Source organism: Struthio camelus, chromosome 14 (genome assembly GCF_040807025.1).
Source record: "Struthio camelus isolate bStrCam1 chromosome 14, bStrCam1.hap1, whole genome shotgun sequence".
NCBI classification, from domain to species: Eukaryota; Metazoa; Chordata; class Aves; order Struthioniformes; family Struthionidae; genus Struthio; species Struthio camelus.
The window spans coordinates 7,035,253-7,054,898 of record NC_090955.1 but is presented as its reverse complement, the minus strand read 5'-3'; the positions used below and the strand labels follow the sequence as shown (position 1 = coordinate 7,054,898).

Sequence of the window (19,646 nt, the reverse complement as noted above, 5' to 3'; positions counted from 1 at the left end):
TATGATGTGGGGTGCGGTTCAAAAAAAAAAAAATTAAAAAAAAAAACAAAAAAAAGTCGGGTGACTCGAATTTGCCCTCGGATGGGTGGGGGGGGAGCAGCCCCCGAGGTAAATGTGTCCCCCTCTGTCAACAGGAAAGTCGTGGAGGCAGGTCCTGGGAAGCGCCGGGGACAGACAGCACCTGTAGGGAGACAAGGACGGGTTAGCAGCTCGCCAGGCCCGGGGAGATGCGCTGCCCACCAGGTTGGCTCCTAACTGCCTTGTTTTCCCAGCGCTAAATGAATGGGGAGGGGGAAACGGAGCCCCTCCCCCCTTCCAAAAATATCCTCTCCCCCAAAGTCCTCGCCTTGCGCCCTCCCTTCTCATTGCCCCACAAAATAAACAGAGATCCCATTTCAAACTCTTTACCAAAAAAAAAAAAAAAAGAGCAAAAAGCTTCCTTTCCCCCCCCCCTCTCGCTACAAACGTCAAAAGGAGTTTTTCCAGCTGGCTTTAAAAGGGGGGGGGGGGGAAGAACGGCAGATCTAATACAACGTACTTATAGCAAGAACTCCGGCAGACACAAAAGGAAAAGGAGGGGAGAAAAAGAGAAAAGGGGTGGGTGGGGGGGGAGGAAAGGGTGTTTTCGCGCAAGCAGCGAGCGCGCCGTGGCAGCAGCGCGGCGCCCCCCCCCGCGCCCCACACTTACCCGGCGCGGGAGGCAGGCTGCCTCGGCGGGGCGGGCGGGGACGGAGCCGGCTCGGAGGATGCGAGTGCCGCAAAGAGGGGGGAGAAAGGGGAAAAAAGAGAGAAGGAGAGGAGAGGAGAGAGAGGAGGGAAAAAGAAAAAGAAAAAAAAAAGAAAAAAAAACCCACAGAGAGCGAGGGAGGGAGGAGGAGAGAAGGGCTGGATGGAGGGTGTTACTCAGATGGCAAAGCCCGCTGCTCTGGCCGGCTCGGTCCCATCCCCGCGCATCCTATATGAGCGCTGGCGCCAGCTGGCCGCGGCGCCGCAGACGGGCCGGGGCGCGCAGGGCCGGCGGCCGGGCCAGCCAATCCCGCCGCCCCACACCGCCCCCGACCGCACCCCCGGCCCCAAACGGAGCCGGCCGGGGGGGGGGGCGCAGACCCCCTCCTCCGCCCCCCTTCCCCGCCCGCAGCATCCTCGCCCGGCGGCGCCGCGGGGGTTTTCCCTGCCCGGGCGCTGCACGCCCCGCCGGGGCGGGGAGAGGCGCTGGGGGGCCGCGGAGTCAGCGGGGTGCCCCGAGGGGGGGGGGGTGGAGGGACCGGGGGGGGCGGGAAGAGAGAGCCGCGGGGGCCGGGGCGTGCAGCGAGGCAGGGCTGCGGGAAAGGGCTCGGCGACGGGGAGGTGGCTCCGTCGGGGCGCTCGGCTCCGGCCCGGGCTGCGGCGCTCCCGCCGGCCCTGGCTCCCGGCGCCGCCACCGGGCTGCCCTGGGGCCGGGGGGGCCGGGGGGGGGGGGACCGCGGGAACGGCCAAACCGGCGCAAGGGTGTTAAATACATTATTAAAAAAAAAAAATCAGAGAAAGCAACACGCGGAGCCGGGAGTGGAACAAACAGCAGCGTGGTCGTTCCCGTCACGATAGTTTGAAATAACTGTCTGAATCGGCAAAAAATAAATAAATGCGAGGGCTCCGAGCCGGCCTGGGAGAGCCTGCGGGCGGCAGGCAGCGAGCAGGGCCGCGGGCCCCGGGGGAGCGGGGGGGTTTCGGCCGGCGAGGCCGGTCTGGGCACGGCCGGATCGTGCCCGGTTTGCTGCGCTCGGGTCGGGCCCGGGCAGGGGCTTCGCTGCCGGCGCCCCCAGCAAGCCCCGGGGAGCCGGGCCGGGCCGGGCCAGGGCAGGGGCCGGGCGCCCGCAGCCTGCCCCGACGGGGCTGCGGAGCCGCAGCCTTATTATTATTATTTTTTCCTGCCCCCGTTTTGTTAAAATCCTTTTTAATATTTGCAAATATTTGAATGTTTTTGGCCGTGTGGCTGCCCGATCGGCGGGTCAGGGAGCAGCGCAAGCCGAATCAACAGGCGGAGTTTCTGCGGAGTTTAAGGGCACGTTTCGGATGCTGTCGGGATCGCGGAGTCGGGCTCTCCTTTACCCCCCAAAAATGGCGATAAACCCGTCCGCATTTGAGGGGGGGGAGAAAAAAAAAAAAAGAAGGAAGGAAAAGGAACAAACAAACACCCCCAGAGCGAGCGGGCGCTCCTCTCCCATTCCTAAACCTCTAGTTTCCTAGAAGAAGGGAAACGCCGCTTGCAACCCCTCAGTTCCCCAGGCGGACGCGAGGCGAAGGGAGCGCCCCAAGCCCCCAGGAGAAGCGCGGGGGGGGGGGGGCGCAGAGCGGCCCGGCAGCCGCCGGGCAGGGACCCCCGACGGCGGGGTCGGGGCAGGAGGTGCTGGAGCCCGTCCGGGCCACGACGGAAAGGCTGTGCCGGGCCCGCCGGGGGGGGGTGGCTGCCGGGAGAGGGGGGGGGAGCGTTGCAGCCGTGAGGCCGCTGGAGGGGGCGCGGGGCCGCGGCGGCGGCGGAGCCCCGAGGGCCGCCCGCGGGCCGGGGCGCGGGGTGCCGGCAGCCGGCCTCCCCCGGCCCGGCGGCCCCAGTCACTACGACGCCGGGGCTCTGACGTCACCCGCCACTGCCAAATTCGCCAGGAAATGAACTTTTTTTTTTTTTTTGGAAATAATAACAATAATAATAATAATGATGACGGTAGTAATAATAAAACTCCCTTTCCTCGCTGCGGAGCCCGTCTAGCCCGAGCGACACGGGGCTCCCTCCCTAATTGCTGCCCACTCCCCACCCGCTGTCCCCCTCCCCCCGAACGGACCCACAGCGCAGCCCCCCGGGGGGACCCGCCTGGGGGGCGCCGGAGGCTGCGGAAGGGGGAGCTTCCCGCATCCCTTCCTCTGAGGGTCTTGTGCGCCCCAAACCCGGGGCGCTGCGGGCTGCCCCGCTCCCACGGGGCCCCACGCCCACGGCTCGCGGCGGCGACGGGGCCGGGCCGCCCCTCGCCCCCTCCTGCCGCCGGGGGGGGGTCGCAAGCACCGGGCCGGGCGGCAGCTCCTCCGTCGGCTCCCGGGCGCGGAAGGGGCGGTGGAGCCGGCTTCTGCCGGGACGAGGTGGTTGGCCCGGGCAGGCCGAGGACAGGGACTGGGCCGGGCTTGGTGGGAGAGGGGACGCGGCTCTGGAAGGCAAGTGCCCCCCGCGCTGCAGAGGCTGCCTGCCCCTCGCCAGAGTGTGCCCGGGGCGCCTTAGCAGGCCGGAGGGGCCAAGGAGGAAAGGGAAACAAAGAAAAAAAAAAGAAAAAGGAAAGTTAAATAGCCGGGAGAAAACCAAGCGAGCTATCTAAAAATCCGGCTTCTCTCTCCACGTCCGAAGCGATTTTCTTTCCACATGCAGCACCCCCCCCCCCCAAAAAAAACCCCTCTACCTCCCAGAACGGATTTTTATTTTTAAAGAAGGGAGAGAATAAAATAAACCCGGACGTTTGAAGGTAGGTCTCTCCAGCGCCTTGCTCTAGCAGCGGCCCGAAGGCTGCCGGCGCCGCGGCAGGCAGCCCGGGGCCGCGGAGCCCGGCCGCACAACGGGGCAGCGCTTCGCCCGGGATTCAGCCCGCTCCGGGAAACGGGAGGACAAGGCCGGTCCAGCGGGGAACCGAGCGCCTCGCTACGCCGTTATTAATTGATACCGAGTTTTTAATTATTGCCCTGCTGCCATCAGCGCGGGCCGCGATTTTGTATGTATGTGTGCGTGTGGGGGGGGGGTGATGGTGGGGGGAGGTTGGGTGGGCTGTTTGTTTTAGGCAGGTGATAAAATCGCAGTTAACGAGCTGATAATTCGTTCGTGTTTGTTTTAAAAGACAAATTGTAAAGATTAATCAGGCGGCTTGATTTATGGCGAGGCAGACCCCGGAGCGGCCCGGCAAGGGCTCCCTGAAGCCCCCGTGTCGAGTTACCCTGCGGCCGGGGGGACGGGAGGGAAACAGGACAAAAGGGGCGACGGTGGCGGGTCCCGGCCCCGGCCCGGTTCCTCGGCGCCCTCCGCCGTGGCGGGCTCGGGCTCGGGCCGCCCCGGCGCCGGGGTGAGGGCACCGCGGGTGGCGGCTCCCGGCCTTGCGGCCGCTCACACCCGCCAACAAAAAGCGCATCGTGTCTTTTGGGTCCTCCGCCCACCCACCTCCTCTTAAAACCCTCTGCAAAATAAAACGAGCGCTCCACCAGGGAGAAACGATTTCTGGGGAGGGAGCGGTTTAATTCCCGCAGCTGAAGTCGGCAGAGAGGGGATATCTCCTACCGAGCCGGCTCAGAGGATTTTTTTTTTCTTTTTTTTCCGCCTTTCCCCGCTGCCCGTGTTTGGAGAGCCGGCTGCGAGCCTGCAGCCCACGGCGGTGCCCGGTCAGCGACACGAGCCTTGCTCTCAAACGGCTCGTTGCAGCAGCGTGCGGGGCAGAGGCGGCCGGCTGCACGGCTGGGGCTTTTAATTGAATTAATTCACCCGTCGGGAACATCAGCAACCGGCGCTAGTTCGTGGAGGCAAGCCGCTTAACTCCTCTCCGGAGCCGGCGGCTCAGCTCCTTTCACACGGCTGGTTAAACAACTCTCTCATCAATTTTGTGAAAAGCCTCCGGGGAGCGGGTCCGCCGGCAGCCAGCCCCTCCGCGGGCCGGGGAGCGGCCGCCGGGCTGCGCGCAGCCCTCCGCGCCTTGGCGCAGCGGTGCCGGCCCCGGCAGCCCCCTGCCCTCGGGACGTGAGATGCTGGCTTAGCTCCTCGCACAGCACTGTTTGCAAAAACCCCATTTCTCCTCTTTTTCATTCCTTTTTCTTCCTTTTTTTTAACAACAAAAAGGGCTCGGTTTTATTAACTTTATTTTGTTACTGTTGCATTTTTTTTAATAGGGGAGATTTCCCAGATCTGGAAGCACAACTGGTTATTTTAATTTGATTGACAAGTGATGTCATATCGTTAATGGGGGGGGAGACGACAACATGTTTTAGCAACAGTTAGTAGCGCTGTGTGATGGAGTTGACACCTATGCCCAAGCAGACGGGAAGGCAGAAAACAAATATCCCCGGACGTACACACAGACTATTTATTTACACGCCTGAAGGTTTTTTTCCTCCCCTTCCTTTTTTTTTTTTTTTGAGCCGGGTGCTTGGACTAGGGGGAAAAAAAAAAAGGTATACCTGAATAAAGGAGTCTCCGCTGCAGGGCTGGTTCGGGGCAGGCAGGGCAGGGCGCGGGGACGGAGCCGAGGGAAACCCGCGTGTGCCCGGGCTGGGGCCGCCGCCCGCTCGGCGCCCCGGCCGCAGCTCCCGACCCTCCGCACTCCCCTTCCTCCAGCCCGCCCGGTTCACGGAGACGTGGGGGGGGGGCAGTGCTTCCCCAGGGGGAAGCCGTGCAGCAACTCCCCCAGTGCCATCCGCGGCGGCAACAAGCAGGAAGAGAAGGAAGGGGGGGGAGAAAGAAAGAAGGAAAAAGAGGAGGGAGAGAAGGGCCGTGCGGCGGTCCTCAGGGCAGCCGGTGCCGCCGGTGCGGCGGGCTGCGTGCGCGCCCCGGGGCGGCCGCGGGCAGGCGGCGGGCGGGTGGCGCAGAGCCGGGCGCCCTCCGGATCGGGCCGGGCCGGGCCGGGCCGCCCGCTCCGCTGCCGACCGCGGCACCGCTGCCCCAGCCCGGCCCCGCCGCCGCCCCCGCAGGTAGGAGCCAGTCCCCCTGCCCGGCCAGGAGCCGGCACCGCACTGCCTGGCCAGGCACCTCCTCCCCACCCCCGCCACCCTTCCCGCCTTGGGTTTATTTCCTTGGGGTTGTTTTTTGGGGAGGGGAAGTTCTTGCTTTCTGCCTCTTTTCGTTTTTGTCTCCCTCCTGTCTCGTCCTCGCTTGGCTTTCCTCCCCCCCCCTTCTCCCCCCCTCTACCCTCGTCCTGCATTACTAGCACATATTAATGGCTGCTAATAGGGTTATAAAATGACACAGTTACCTCTTAACCACAAGACTCTATTTAAGCTGCATTAAAAAAAGGACGGCTCGGGGAATAAATCACGGAATACTTAATCTTTCTTTTCTTAAATACTGGAAAAGCTTCCTCGATGTCCCCCACCATCCCGCAAACAATTTCTGCGGGGCATTTCCCCCGCCTCCAGCCCACCGTGGGAACGGTGGGTCCCGGACGTCTGCGCCTCCCCGGCCGGTGCCGCACCCGCGTTCACCTGCGCTTTGTCCGCGCTTGGCCCGGGCTCTGCCGGGCCGCCGGGGCTGCGCGGCCCCTCGCCCGCGCCCCCGCGCAGCCCCCCGCCGCCCCTCGGCGGCACAAAAAGGGGGAGGAAAAGCCTCGAGTCGACCCCGGCGTCCGCCAGAACAACGCCTTTTGTGCAAGTTACTCAAGAAAAACGTGTCCGGGGGGGAGGGGGGGGCGGTGGCACACGCACACATTTGTCCAGAGAGGTTTTTTTCTTTTTTTGAGGTGCTGCCTCGAAAATTTTCGTTCACAGGAGATCGATTTAATTTCCCCCCCCCTTTCTTTTTTTTCCTTCCCCCCGCCCTTCGCAAGGTTATTTCGGGCGCAGCTGTTGCAGGAGGCAGGAAAGAGGCCGATCGCGCAGGTTTGGTTTGCTTCTCCGCAGGCAAAACTTTGCTGCGGAGGGACCGGCCCCGAGCGGGGACCGGCCTCGTGTCACGCGTGACCCGGAGCCACTCGCGGCTCCTCCCGGCCCCCGGCGCAGCCTGCGGCTGCATTTCTCCGTGGCTCCGCTCCGCAGCCTAAGCTGCGAACCGGGGGGCTTGAACAAGGCCAGGTTTTAGATTTCCAACAAAAAATAAATTGCGTTTAATAAAGATGCTCCGTGCTCTCTGGGAGAACAATCCCTGGCCCGCAACCTCCTTATTGAAATCGCCTTTCTTATTGAAATCGCCTCAAATCCAGGCAGGCTCCGCTCCTGGTTGCCTTTATTTATTTTTGTCTTGCCTTCCAGCCTCTGCACCCCAAAGCAAAAGGAGGATAAAGAGGGGAAGTTTGCACATACAGAAAAAGGAGGGGGGGGGAGAAAGCCCGCAGAGAGGAGCTGCCCGGTCCCCGATGTGTCTGGGTAATTTTAAATCATGCAAAGCCCCGTAAAGCTGCCGCACGGGACTGGGACGGGGAGGACTCCCCGGCAGGCAGGTGCAGGAGGAGAGGGAGCAGGGCCCTGCCGAGCTGCCGGCTTTGCAGGGGAGAACAAACCCTCGCATCTTTTTTTTTTTTTTTAATGCCCAAATCTGCCAACAATGGGAGCGAGGAGATAGGACGCGGCAGCGGGGAGGGGGCGAGGGGAGGGCAGGGCAGGGGCTCTGCGCACCCCTCCGCCTGCCTCCGGGAAGCGCCTGTCTGGCCGCGCTGGGTGAAACGCAACTTTCCAAGATGGAGATTTAAATAATGACGCCGGTGACCACGGGCCGGGGGGGGAAACCCGGCGGCCGGTGCGCGGGCAGCGGCGGGGCGGGCGCGGGTGGCGGCGGGGCCGCGCCGGGCCCTCGGGCATCGGCGGCCGCCGCCGCGGGTGGCGGCGCTGATTCTTCTCGTCGTTTAAAATCATTCACAAATCGTGCCCGTGTGTGCCGAGGCGGGAGCTGCCCCCCGTTTCTTCCCCCCCCCCCAGCCGTACCCCAAAACCGGCCGGCGCCGTGCGCCCGGCTCGCTGCGGCTGCGGAGCCGCGGGCGGCGGCGTGAACAGCCCACGCAGCAGGCGGCCTCCGCGCAGGGCCGCGCACAGCCGCGCAGCTCCATCCCTTACCTTGCCTTTCTGCCGTCCGCCGCTGTGCTCTCGGCTTCCTGCCCCCCGTCCCTCGCAAGCGCCTCCTGGGCCGCCGCGCAGCGGGCGCGGGGCCGAGGGTGCGCGCAGCCCGGCGGAGGGGTTGCCCGAGGTGCGCTCTGCTTAAAACTGGCAGCAGTTTTCGAGCTAGCTGAGCCCTTTTTTTTTTTTTCGGTCTCTCCCTCCTTCCCCCGTCCCTTCCTCCCTCCCTCCCTCTCTTTCCTCTCTCCCTTCTTTCCCTCCCCTTCTCTCTCTCACTCTCCTGCATGCAAGGATGGCACAGCGAGCCACTGTGTATTTATGTACATAATAAGGCAGCTCGTCCCCTCCACTTCATTTGCATCATTACAATATCTGTACAAGCACATCACATTGTCTGTTGCTTGCACCTTTTGTTACGGTTGCTGTCACAGTCTACGCGACTTGACTTTCATATTTTAAATGAATTGATATTATACCAACAACACACACACACACACATCCCAGGCGCTGGGAGCCCGGACTCAGCGCGCTGGGTCTGCAGCCCCAGCCGCTCCCTTATTCCAGTGGATCTCAGGGAAGATGGGTTGGGGGGGAAGATGCTTTATAGTATTAATTATCAGCATCAATTGTTCCTATTCGTATTAATTTTATTTCCACTCCCTGTTGACGGGATCTTTTTTTTTTTTTTCTTTACGTTGACCAGCCTGGCTTTTGCATAACCTCGTTTCTCTTGTCCCCCCTCCCAAATGCAATCTTTCGGGCTATGCACCTGCATGTAAGAGAGGCAGCGGAGGAGCTGGAAGAGGCGAAAGCCGATATTACGCGGCGAGTCGTTGTCGTAGCTAGCAAAGAAACGGTAAAATACACATCCCTCGTAGCCCACTAGGCAACTCAGCCAGAACGAAAGTCTTTGGCAGTGCCGGCGCCGCAGCCTCAGCCCCGGCTGGGAAATCCTCACCTGCGGCATGTTTCCCGGCCGGGGGCCGATTTTCCGCGGGGGCGGCGCGGCGGCCGCGGGAAACCCGCGGGAGCGGAGGGACAAAAGCCGGAGCGGGCGGCGGGGGCCCCGCGGGAGCGGGGAACGAAATACGGTTGAGGAAGGGAAGGAGAAAAAGTTTCGCGGGGGCCGAATTATCATCATAATGGAGGTAAAAAAATGTGAGCAGGGGAAGCGGGAGGGGGGGAAGCCTATTCTGCTGGCATTTTCTGTCTGCCTTTGTGATATGGTTCGGGGGAAAAAGGGTCCTTGATATGCGGCAGATAATTCTTATCAGCCCCACGCAGCCCATTTCCAAAGTAAGTGTTTTAATTACTCCTCCTCTATTACCCTTCATCCTCCGAGAGAAGATACATCGCCAGATTTATGCAGGGGAAAAAAACCACAAAATAATGTGGTATTAAAATATATACGTATATATATATCCCCCTCGTTTTTCCCTTGTGCCAGAGAAGCTGTCGCCAGCCGCGTCCTGGGATCGCCCCAGCACGGAACGACTCTAAAACGAGGGACCGTCGCTCAGGCGGAAAATCTGCGGGAAAAGCGGGTGTTGAAGCCTGCGGAATTTTTCCCCATGCGGGCGGCAAGCGGGGGTGTCCGAGCCGGGGGCTCGGGGGCTTTTAAGCCTGGCGAAGGAGCAGGGCTGCAAACCCGAGGCTCGCCGCGCTGCCGCCTGCGCGCCGGCCGGGCTGTCCCGGCTGTCGGGGCTGTCCCGGGGCCAGGCCCCCCCCGAGCGCCGCAGAGGCACTGGGGGTCGGCAGGAGGGCCATTTTCTCCTCATTCCCGCTAGAAAAGAAAGATGTTTTCCTCTGCTGCTTAGCTTTCGTACTAAAGATGTCATCTGAAAGTCTGGGAGGAAGAGGGGACCGTGTTCGGTTCTCTTCCACGGTAACAACCATATTCTGCGTATTAAAAAATATGATAGACAGTGGAGAAGGCTTACAAAAAAAAAAAAAAAGCCCAACCTTTTCAATATTGATTCAACCCAAAAAAAAAAAAAAGAGGGAGAAAATTTAAAAAAGAGAAGAAGCAGCACCAGCAGCAGGGAGAATATAGGCTCAGCAACTCTCCAGGTTCGCTTCCTTATTATTACTATCCAGGGGTAATTTTTCATCTCTGCTAGCTAATCTTTGTTCCTTGTGAAGATAATGAATAGCCCAATCCTTATCTCCTGGGCTCCTGGAGGCTGCTGGAGAATGGGGTTGAACAGGGTTGAAAATTGGTTCCAAAGTGCTGCTGAATAAATGGTGTTCCTTATCTCTCGCTTCCAGATTATCGGAACCCTTTCAAAACTCGCACAACAAATACAGCCACCGCATCTAATGCATCATTTACCAGAGCAGATCTCCGCGTTTGATCGGCAGATAGGCAAAATCTATGTATTCCTTGCTTTACTTAGTATGCATGGACGCCGGGTGCGTGTGCATGCGGTGTGCCCCCGCCGGACCGGGCCGCTGACACCCCCCCCCACACCCCGCCCCGAGGCTCTTAGCACACAGGTCTTCGCTGCGGGATGAGCCGGGGGAGGCCGGTGTCCCCTGGCCGTCCCCGAGCAGCGGGGGACAGCGGCCCGGCCGCGTGGAGCCCGAGCGCAAGCCGCGCTGCAAGGTGCCGCCACGCCGCGCCTTGCAAAACCGGGTTGGTTCTTTTTTTTTTTTTTTTTTTTGCTGCGCCGGGGAACTGGCAAATGTGCAGAGAGAAAAAGGAAGAGATGTTTGCTTAACTCCGGCCGTCCCCAGGCATGGGGCTGCGCTCCCACTCGCGCTGTCCCACGCCGGGTGCTGCGGCCCGGCTGCCCCGGCGCCGGGGAAGCCGCTCCTCGGCCGCGCGGTGCCCGGCGCTGCCCGCCCCCGGCCCGGCCAGCCAAACCTCCCTGCTGCTCCCCGCGCAGCCCCGCCGGCGCCTGGGGCCGCCCCGAGCTGGGGGCTCCTCGTGACCCTGGGAGGGGAAAATAACCCCACGGGGGCTAGGGTGAAGTCTTTCCCTTCCAGCTCAGAGCAGCGTCACGCTTTACCCCCACCCCCACCACTGCCAAAGTTGTCCTGTTTCTTTTTTCTTCCTTTTTTGTTTTGAAAAAAACATCTGCCTAACAGAAAATGCCTTTCAGCCTTGCCCAGTGCAGCTGGGGTGCAGCCCCAGAATGGGAGATCCCCCAACCCCAGCACAGTTGTCCTCTTGGCTCTTGCCAGTCCTTTCTTTCCCCGCTGGGGTCTGAGCCAGTGCACAGCCAACAAACAACGGGGCATATTATTTTGCACTGCTGCAGCCCCCTGTGCCCCCAGCACTGCCAGGTGCTGGCGAAAGGGCAGGAAGGGCGGCGGGGTGCTGGCCCCCTCCGCTCGCCCGGCAGTGCGAGAGGGGAACCCTGCACCCCGCGGCGTGGGTGACAAGGGCTCGACCCTCTCCTGCACCTGCAGAAGAAGGGAGAGAAACTTTCGTGGGAACTTGAGGGAGAGCGGCAGCCCTCACCAGCCCCTGCCTGTGCTCAGGAGTTTTGCAAATGTTCAACTTGTACTAATTTTTTTATGGCTGTATTCACGGTTGTTCCCTGTAAAAAATGGACCTGTGTTAGTTTATTAATAACCTAAACATTACGTATTAAAGACCTATGAGTGACACAAGATGACAAAAAGCTGTATTTTTCCAATATACACAAGCACACATTTAATAACCTTCTATTGCATCTCAGCTAGGCCTTCTCTCTGATGGTTCCCATGGCAACTGAGATAAAAAAGCAGCCATTTTCCATATCTCTATGAAAGTCTATTATATTGCAGGATTAGTTCATCTTCTGCTAAGGTCAAACACAAAGTCATACAACCTGAAATATTTAGAATCCATGTACATTCATTTTTTTATATGCCCTTTCATTTTCCACAAAAGACTGGGCTCCTCTGAGGTTTTATTCCCCAGAAAATGCTAAGCAAAGCAATAAAAAAAAAATCATGATTAGCAGCTGATGAAAAGTTCAATTGTTTTTTTTTTTTTTCCTCCTCCCCCAGGGTTACCAAAAAAAAAAAAAAACCGCCCCACACTATTGTTGCGCAGATAGTGCCTTCCCCCATTTATCTCTATCAGCAGCCGTGATTTGCAGGCGATACCGGCCGCCTAATTGGGCTCGGCGCGATGCGCGGGCGGACGGCGGCACCTTCTGGCTGCGGCGGGCGAGGCAGCGGCGGCGCCGCAACCGCGACCCCCCCGCGCTGCCCGCCTGAAGCGGCGGCGGCCCCGGGGGGCCCCAGCCCCAGCCCCAGCCGGGGGTTGCCCAACCCCGGGGGGGTTTGGAGGGGGAGGGGGAATGGTTGCAGCCCGGCCGCTTTGGGTAACTTCCTCTCCATCAGGCGACTCTGCGGGAAAGAGTCGGTCGCGGGGCGGCAGGGATCAAACATGGATTTCTTGGCCGTAAGAATTAATCTCCCTCCGGTGTCTCCAGCGCTTCGCGACTCCGTGTGCGCCTCTTTCTGGGATAATTAAACATGCCCGTCTTACTTGTTAGCGCGATTGTCTCAGGGGCGTTCTCAAAAACCTTTCGGCTGCGAGTTTCGGCCGTCGCGCGCTGGGGAAAGATTGGGGTGAGCAACACAAGCGTTATCCAAACCGGAGAGGCCTGAGTCGCGGCCACGAGCCCTGCTCTCCAGCATGGCCTGGGGACACAAGGCAAAGGCGCTTTTTATGAAGGAGTCGTGAACTAATTCAGCTGGGTCGTGGTGACACCTAGAAATGCAATAAGGTAAAGGCTGGGCAGGCTTCAGAGGGTTTGAATGGTGACAAATGTGCCATCACCCATGACATGAAGAACTGTGGCTCTTTCTTTTTCCAAGGTCACTCCTGAAAACCTGGAAAAATCAAGAGTGAGAGGGAGAGAATCTGTGCATGGGGCCGTTCACACTCGCGGTTTTGTTCACAGGTATCTGCTGCACTGTGACATTATTCCAGCGCCTTTTAATGCGGAAAAATGGAGGCTCTGGAAACACCCACCGAAAGAACAGAAGATAGGAAATAAAGCTCGAGAGTGCCAGAGGGAATGAAGTAAATATTTTTTCCTTCTTTTTCTTTTTTTTAATTTTTTTTCCTTCTTTTTGTTTTCCTCCATCCCGCCTTCCCCCGGGGGCCCCGCAGGGATGTCTGGTGATCTCCGCAATGCTGTGCCGGGGCAGCTCTGGATGGGCCAGGCAGGAGTTTAGCAGGGACGGGGAACCCCAGGCTGGTCCTGGGGGGTGCCCTGCTGCTGCGCGTGGTCTCCCAGAAGCCCTGTCTTCTCCTTCCCTTTACACCCAGGCCACTTTGGGGTCAGCTACGTCCAAAGAGCGATTCTGGGCTCACATGGGCTCAGCCTGGCCTGCAAATGGGGAGATGGCCTGCGCCTGCTGCAGAAAGGTGGGGTGGGAACGGGGACGGGAGCCTAATCCCATCCCTGACCCTCCATCCCCAGCTGCCCCAAGCCCAGGCCATGGGCCATGCACCTGCACAGCAGTGCCACAGGTCAGCCTGCACCCAAAGGTGTTTTTAATATGGCGTTTGCAGGTAGGCGTTGCAAAAAGGCAGCCGGAGGCGTGCTGGGAGCACAGAGCCCACCTCCCAAAAACAGGCAGCAGCTGAGAGCAGGCGGCAGGGCCCTGTCCCTGCCTGCCCCCCTCGCACCTGGAAGCCCCCTCACCTGGGGCCGCTGTGCACCCATAAAAGCCCAGCCCTGCCCTGGCTCTGCTTGCTGCTGCCCCTTTCAGCTGGGGGCAGAAAGCTGTTCCCTGCATTTTTAGGGCTAGCTCTAAGCTATGAATTTTTAAGCCCTGGGACTGGGTGTCTCAGCTTCTCTTGAAAGAGAAGGCAGACCTACGTCTAGTCTCAGGGTATGTCTTTACTGAAGAGAAGAAGCCTAAAAGTGCAAACTGAACTGGAAGTTTGGAGAGAAACACAGCCCATCACCAAACGTAGGTGGTTTTCTTTCTGAAGTCTTGTGGTTTCTTTTTCTTCCCTACTTTGTTCTCGTCGTCTCAGGCAGCAGCTGATGTGGGGTTTGAATGGCTGTGGGCTGCGCTCCAGACCCTGAGAAAGCGTCCAGAGATCTGCGAGTAGCTGCGTCCGCTGGCCCGAGCGGGGCTGTTCCCGCAGCTTCAGGTCTGTAGCACCCTCCTCTCGCCGCTGGCGGAGCTGATGTTGATCTTCTTGAAGCTCTTTGACTTTTTTTTTTGGGGGGGGGGGGGGATTTGCTGCTCGTGGGGGTTGCTGAGGTTGAGCTGCCCAGGGGGGTGCTGCGGTGTGGCTCTCTGCGAGCCCCGCTGGGGTGCGTGACCCAGCAAGACGCCTGGAGCAGGGTGCAGGATGCTCCCTGGCCACGCCGCCCGCAGCTGTGCAAACGGGGACGTTCACGTGCCTCTGCCGGGGCTGCCAGGAGCATGCCGGGTCCCTGGCCGGTGCTGCCCAAGCCCAGCGTGGAGCAAGAGCGGAGAAAGACCAGGTCAGCTTTGCGATGCAAATATTTAGGTTATTTCTAGTGGGCAGTTACTGGCCGTGTAAACCCTGCGGGTTGGTGGGGGCTGCTGTAATACGGCCTTTTGCAGGAGTAAAGTAGATGTAGGCAGGAGGAAGGGCTCCCTCCTGGGCTCTGGGGGCAGGAGGGACCGCTGTGCTGCCGAGGGGGCACTCGCAGCTCCGGCGATGTGCCCGGAGGGGACGCTGTCTGCTCCCCCTTCCCCCAGCGCCCACGGCTCCACGTGATTTGGGATTCAGGGCAGCGGCTGATGCCCCAGTTTGGCCCCCAGTTGTTTTTCTGTCTCTCTGTGACATCTGGTGCGTTGCTGCGAGTTCCCAGAAAGAGGCCCTGGTGGAGGATGTCAGGGTAGGAAGCAAGGAGCTGACCTTGCTATTAAAAGGCAACAGAAATGGAAAAGTTTCAGAGGGTTTCTAGCAGAAGTCTCTGGGAGGCAAATCTCCTTGTTCTGCTTTGCTCCACCAGGCTGCCGTGGGCAGCTTTGTCTGCTAATTGTTCACTTCGTTCTGCACTGGAGATGCTTAACTTATCCTTGCCCCCACTGCCGTGTCTGAAGAGATCTTGTGGAGCTCCAGAAGGGTGTAGGGCCCATTGGTCCCGCGCGACTTTGTACTTCCCTGCTCTCTCACAGTGACACCAACAGCCCTGATGCTCTCGGATCCAAGATACTGATCTCACATGGGAAGCTTGAGAGTTTTAGGCCTGATCCTGCCCTGACTCCAGAATAATCCCGCTAAATCCAGCTGAGCATTTCCAGCTGTAGAGTAGCCCTTCTTTAAAGGGGGAAATCTCTTGCAAATCACCATGTCTGATCCCTGCTCTGAGCAGGGTCTCGTAGAGGAACAAAACCTTCACGTTGCATGGCTCTTCTTTGTGATGGCGGAGGTATAACTATTTGATTGGCAAGAATAAGCTTTGCTTAAAACTTGAGATGAACTAATGCTTTAAACCCGCTTGGCTTTTTGGTTGCGATCAAATGTGGCATCAGTTCAGCACCTGTATCCTTTCTCCAGAGGGTGGGAATCCTAACCCATCTTGACGCAGGGCATGAACTCGATTAAAAAGGCATTTCCTTTTTTTTTCTTTTTTTTCCTCCTCTTCCATGTTTTCCTTAGTCATATTGGGGGGAACACTAGGCTGCTTTGACCGCCTGGAAGCAAAGCAGCAGAGGAGAAGACGTGTGAGGCTGCGTTGGATGTTCTGGAGAACAACAAGAAGATCATGGGTGAAATCTATCTCAGGGACCCGCATCCTTGAGGATGGAGCGTTCATAGTGGTGTTAGCCCCCCCCGGAAGCGATTCCCCTTCTGGCACGAGGTCTGGATGGGAAAGGGCTGCACGGGGCTTGTGTGTAGGTACCTGCAGGAGAAGGCTGGGCTGGGAGGCAGCAGGTAGTGATGGGGATTGAGATGTAAGGATGGTCCCTGGCTGGCTGCAGGGCAATTGGCTCCTGGTCTGGTCTCTTCGGAGCTGTTGTTTGTTGAGCCGCGGCTGACAAGGTATCTCAGGAAACCTGAACAATATATCTGCTGCAAAGGCATAAATCATCCAGCGTCCTGGCTACCTGAGCCCCCGGCTCTCCTGCCGCCCCGGTGCGCGGCAGGCGCTGCTCCGGCTTTGTCCCGAGACGCGCCGAGCCGGGGACGCGCTGACAGCCTGCATTCAGCCGGCGCCGGTGGCAGAGAGGGGTTCGTTAGCAGCCACCGGGAGCTAATGATTTCAACGATTAGCGCGCGTAGGACAAGCAGCTGCTATTGACTTCAGCCAGGGCGCTGCCATTGTTTGAGCGCGTTGTTTTTCAGCCACTGCCGGCGGAGATGACTCTGGCCTGACTAATGTCAGGCCTGCTGAGGAGAAAGGACGGGTCAATAAAGCACTTTCCAGAAGCTGTGGAGGAAGAGCGAGGATGGCCAAAGTCTTCCCAAGCTCTGCCTTGAAATCGTTCCCCATCCACCCTAGGCCTGGCTTTGCTTGGTGAAAGTGGTGGCTCTTCCCTGGGGACAGGAGAGCCTGTCTGGGCTTGTTGAATGTCTCCTGTCACCTGCCCAGCTGACTTGTGTCACGAGTGTGGGCAGCCTCGGGGCTGCGGGCTGCGAATCCGAGGCGGTGGCTGAAGCGGGGCAGTAAGCCTGGTATGGGAGCTTGGAGGTGGGCTCCCCTGCAGGGTTCCTGCGTCCAAGCACGCTTGGCCCTTAGCCGGGCTGAACCTACAGGCTACCTTTGCTCCTCCTTTCTTTGATGCGTTAGTCTTGGTTTGTGCTCAAAACCAGTCCTTAATGGTGACAAGCTCCTGAGCACCAGGTCGCTAAAATGACTTTGTCTCTCCACGCTTTATTGGGTGGAATATATCTGATAGTGCCAAGGAGTCTTCCACCTTCTTGGAGGCCAGGCTTAGAGACTTGTCTGAAAAAAACAGCCTGGGCTGGCTCTGCCTGCGCTTGCAAATTGAACCTTGTGCGCGTTGGAAGGAGGTTTTGTTTGCTGGGCCAGAGAAAGTGAAATATAATCCGGAAGGCAGAGCGGGAGCCCAGCTCGCCTGCAGCGCTGTGCATGTAGCGCGTGGAGGAGCAGAGCTCGATCCTAACCCTGGTCCATGAAGAAGCTTCTGCAGGTCAGAGCAGCCTCGTAAAAGTTCATCGCTGCAGGATCCATCGTTGGGTTGGTGGCTGGGCATGATGTGTTGACCTGGAAGCGCTCCAGAAAGGCTCCTCTCCCTGTTAGAGACTAAGGAGATGCTTAACGTGGGGAGGCAGCGCACGTTGTGGCTGAGTGCTGTGGGCTCTTAACACCTCCTGGAGCATCTGGTCAGAGACACCGTTGGGGACCGGATGCTGTGGCGGGGGATATTGGAGCTGGTCCATCAGTCAGTCCCTGTGTTGTGTGGAGCCGTAACGTACACCAGTACGGTACATAGTGTGCAGTGTGTGTGTGTCTGTGGATATAATATTTATTTTGGTGTTGAAAGTGAAATGAATCTCTGCCATTTCCCTCAGGGTTGAATCTCTTTACCTGCTGCCCCAGCTGAAAGCTAACGCTGCTTCTCCAGAGCACGGGAACCTCCTCTGAGCAAGGAGGGCGGATGTTTCCCTTCCTCGGGGGGAGAAGCCCTTTCCCCCTGCACCCCCCCCGACGAACCACGCGCTGCCCCATCCTGCTCCACCGATGGCATCTGCTGTGCCAGGAATAACTCCCAGCTCTGGACACCGCTGGGTGGCTGAGCACGTTGAGCGTGCAAATTCGCTCGCCCCTGCTCAGTGCTGGGGAGGGGGAGCTCCTGGGATGCCCACGCTGCGGCCGGAGGGACCGGTGCCCCGGGCTTGCGAGGGAGATGCTGGCCACGTGGCCATCACGCGGTGGCCGGTCCCGACTCCGGACTGCTTTTGCCTCCGTTTCCAAGGAGCTGGTCAGCCCGCGCTGCCAAGAGCTGCCTTGCCAGGACGTGGCTGCTCTGCCCCTCTCCCTTATTTTTCCCAGCTCTGTTTTGGATACTGGAGAGTGGCTTCGGGTGGAAACCTGCCCGGCCCACAGCAGCTGTAGAAATGCTTCCTATGTGGCTGATAAAAGCAAGTTTTTTTTTTTTTTCCTGGATCCCAAAATAGCTTGTTTCCAGCATGGCAGGCGCATCACCAGGAAGTCAGCTGGACTCGGCAACTCCGGGAAGCCGGGCCGGCGACGGGGCCGGGCGGCCGCTCGCCCCGCTCATGCAGGGGAAACCAGGAGCAAGGCACTAGGTTGGGCAGTGGGTGCCAGCAGCGTCCTCCGTGGGAAAGCGCTTCCTCGACCTCTTCGTCTTGACCCTTGCCTGCCTGGCTGTTTGCGAGGCTCCTGAGCGGAGATTATCCCTCATTTGGTAACGTGGCCACACTTGGATGAGTGGACACATTTCTTCATAAATCCCTTTTTTACTCCCCAAAAAAGAGGGGAAGAGAAGGGGAGGGGGGGAAAAAAAACCCCAACCTTTGTCTTGGTGGCTTGTCATGCTTGCCTTTAATTGACAGACCTCGTTATTAATGTTTTCCAGCCGCGCCTCATCCAGGGCTCAAACCTCCCTTTTTAAAGTCCTGTCATGTTAAAAATTGACGTGTGTTGACTTTGGCCTGGGAGAAGCTGGGCCCTGGCTGTAGGTAGGAACTGCATGTGTTTAGTCTGGCTTACGTTTTATTTTCCCCTTTCATCAAATTAGTTCAGCTGTATTTTTTTTCTGAAGGAAAGAACAGAAAAGAAAAACTGTTTGACAGTCTGAGGCTCTGGGTTAGAATTGCAGCGTTGCGTTAAAACAACAAAAAAATAGCTTACAACTGTGGTCCGAGGCAGGCTGGGGTGGAGATGGGGCCACCGGAGCAGGGGCAGGAAAAGCCGCCGCGAGTAAACAGGGTCTCCGTGGAGGAGCGCAGCGGTCCCACTCGCAGCCCCGCAGCCTGGGCTGTTTGTTTGTTTAATTTATTCCGGTGAGGGTAATTGCAGTCAGCCTGGCTAAAATTAGTGCTGCCCTAACTGGATCAGGGATTTTTTTTCCCCCCCCCCCCTTCCCTTCCTCCTCTTGCAGCCTTGCTGTGGGCAGCAGGCACCTGGCTCGTCCCACCCCGGGTCCCGGTGGGTGCTCGGCGTCCGGGGGAGTTTGCAAACTCGCTGTCTTGCAGATGGACAGGCGTCGGGGAGGGACAGAAAGGAAAGCTATATATATATATTTTTTTTTAATTGAGCTGCCCATCTAAGTGTGTTCATGTCCCTTCCGTTTGCCGACTCTTTCTCTGTGCTTGCACCGTATTTGACACCGCGATACCTGAGCGTGGCCACGTCGCTGACTGCCCGGGGGCAGGCCGCCGGGGGGACGTGTTCTGTGGCATCCCGTAACTCCTGCTACCCAGCTGTGACCTTTTTGGGCTCGGCCAGGTATGTGCTGCAAGCCCAGAAGGGCGACTGCCGGGCCGAGCCGGGCTTGCGACGCCAAGCGAGTTGTGCTTTTTGCTCTTCCTGGTGGCCAGGAGGAGTTTCCCGCGTGCGGGGGCGGAGGTCTGTCCCCCGTGGCTCCTCGTGGTGTTTCCCAAGGCGTTTTTGGGGGTTAAGCACCCCTGACGTCTTGGGTGCTGCTGGTCCAACCCGCAGCAGCTTCGCCCCCTCCCCAAGTCGCTGAGGACCGGCGAAGCGGGAGCGCAAGCGCGGGAAGAGGCATCCCTGGGGCGTGACGAGCCCCGTCCTTTGCCTTAGGGCAGGATGTGATCGGGTGCCCCGGTCCTGCCTCACACCCGCGGGACCAGGCGAGGCTGAGGACCGAGCCCCTCGAGGCCCCTGTGCGTGTGCCTATGTGTGAGAAATATTTTCTAATGGCTACTTCTGTAACATTAGCGAAATCAAAGCAAAACGTGTCAAAATTCCCATTAAGACACATGTAACTTCCCTTGTTTCAAG

The 19,646-nt window shown here is 58.9% G+C and overlaps 1 long non-coding RNA gene across 1 annotated transcript in view; it reads left to right on the top strand.

Moving 5' to 3' along the window:
- The first annotated feature begins 133 nt into the window (after window positions 1-133).
- LOC138060955 (uncharacterized) overlaps window positions 134-19,646 on the top strand; it is a 34,827-nt gene continuing 15,314 nt past the window's right edge. Inside the window, exons 1-3 of the long non-coding RNA XR_011134469.1 lie at window positions 134-243; window positions 12,657-12,778; window positions 13,745-13,864. This is a non-coding gene — a long non-coding RNA (uncharacterized lncRNA). The remainder of the gene's footprint in view (window positions 244-12,656; window positions 12,779-13,744; window positions 13,865-19,646) is intronic.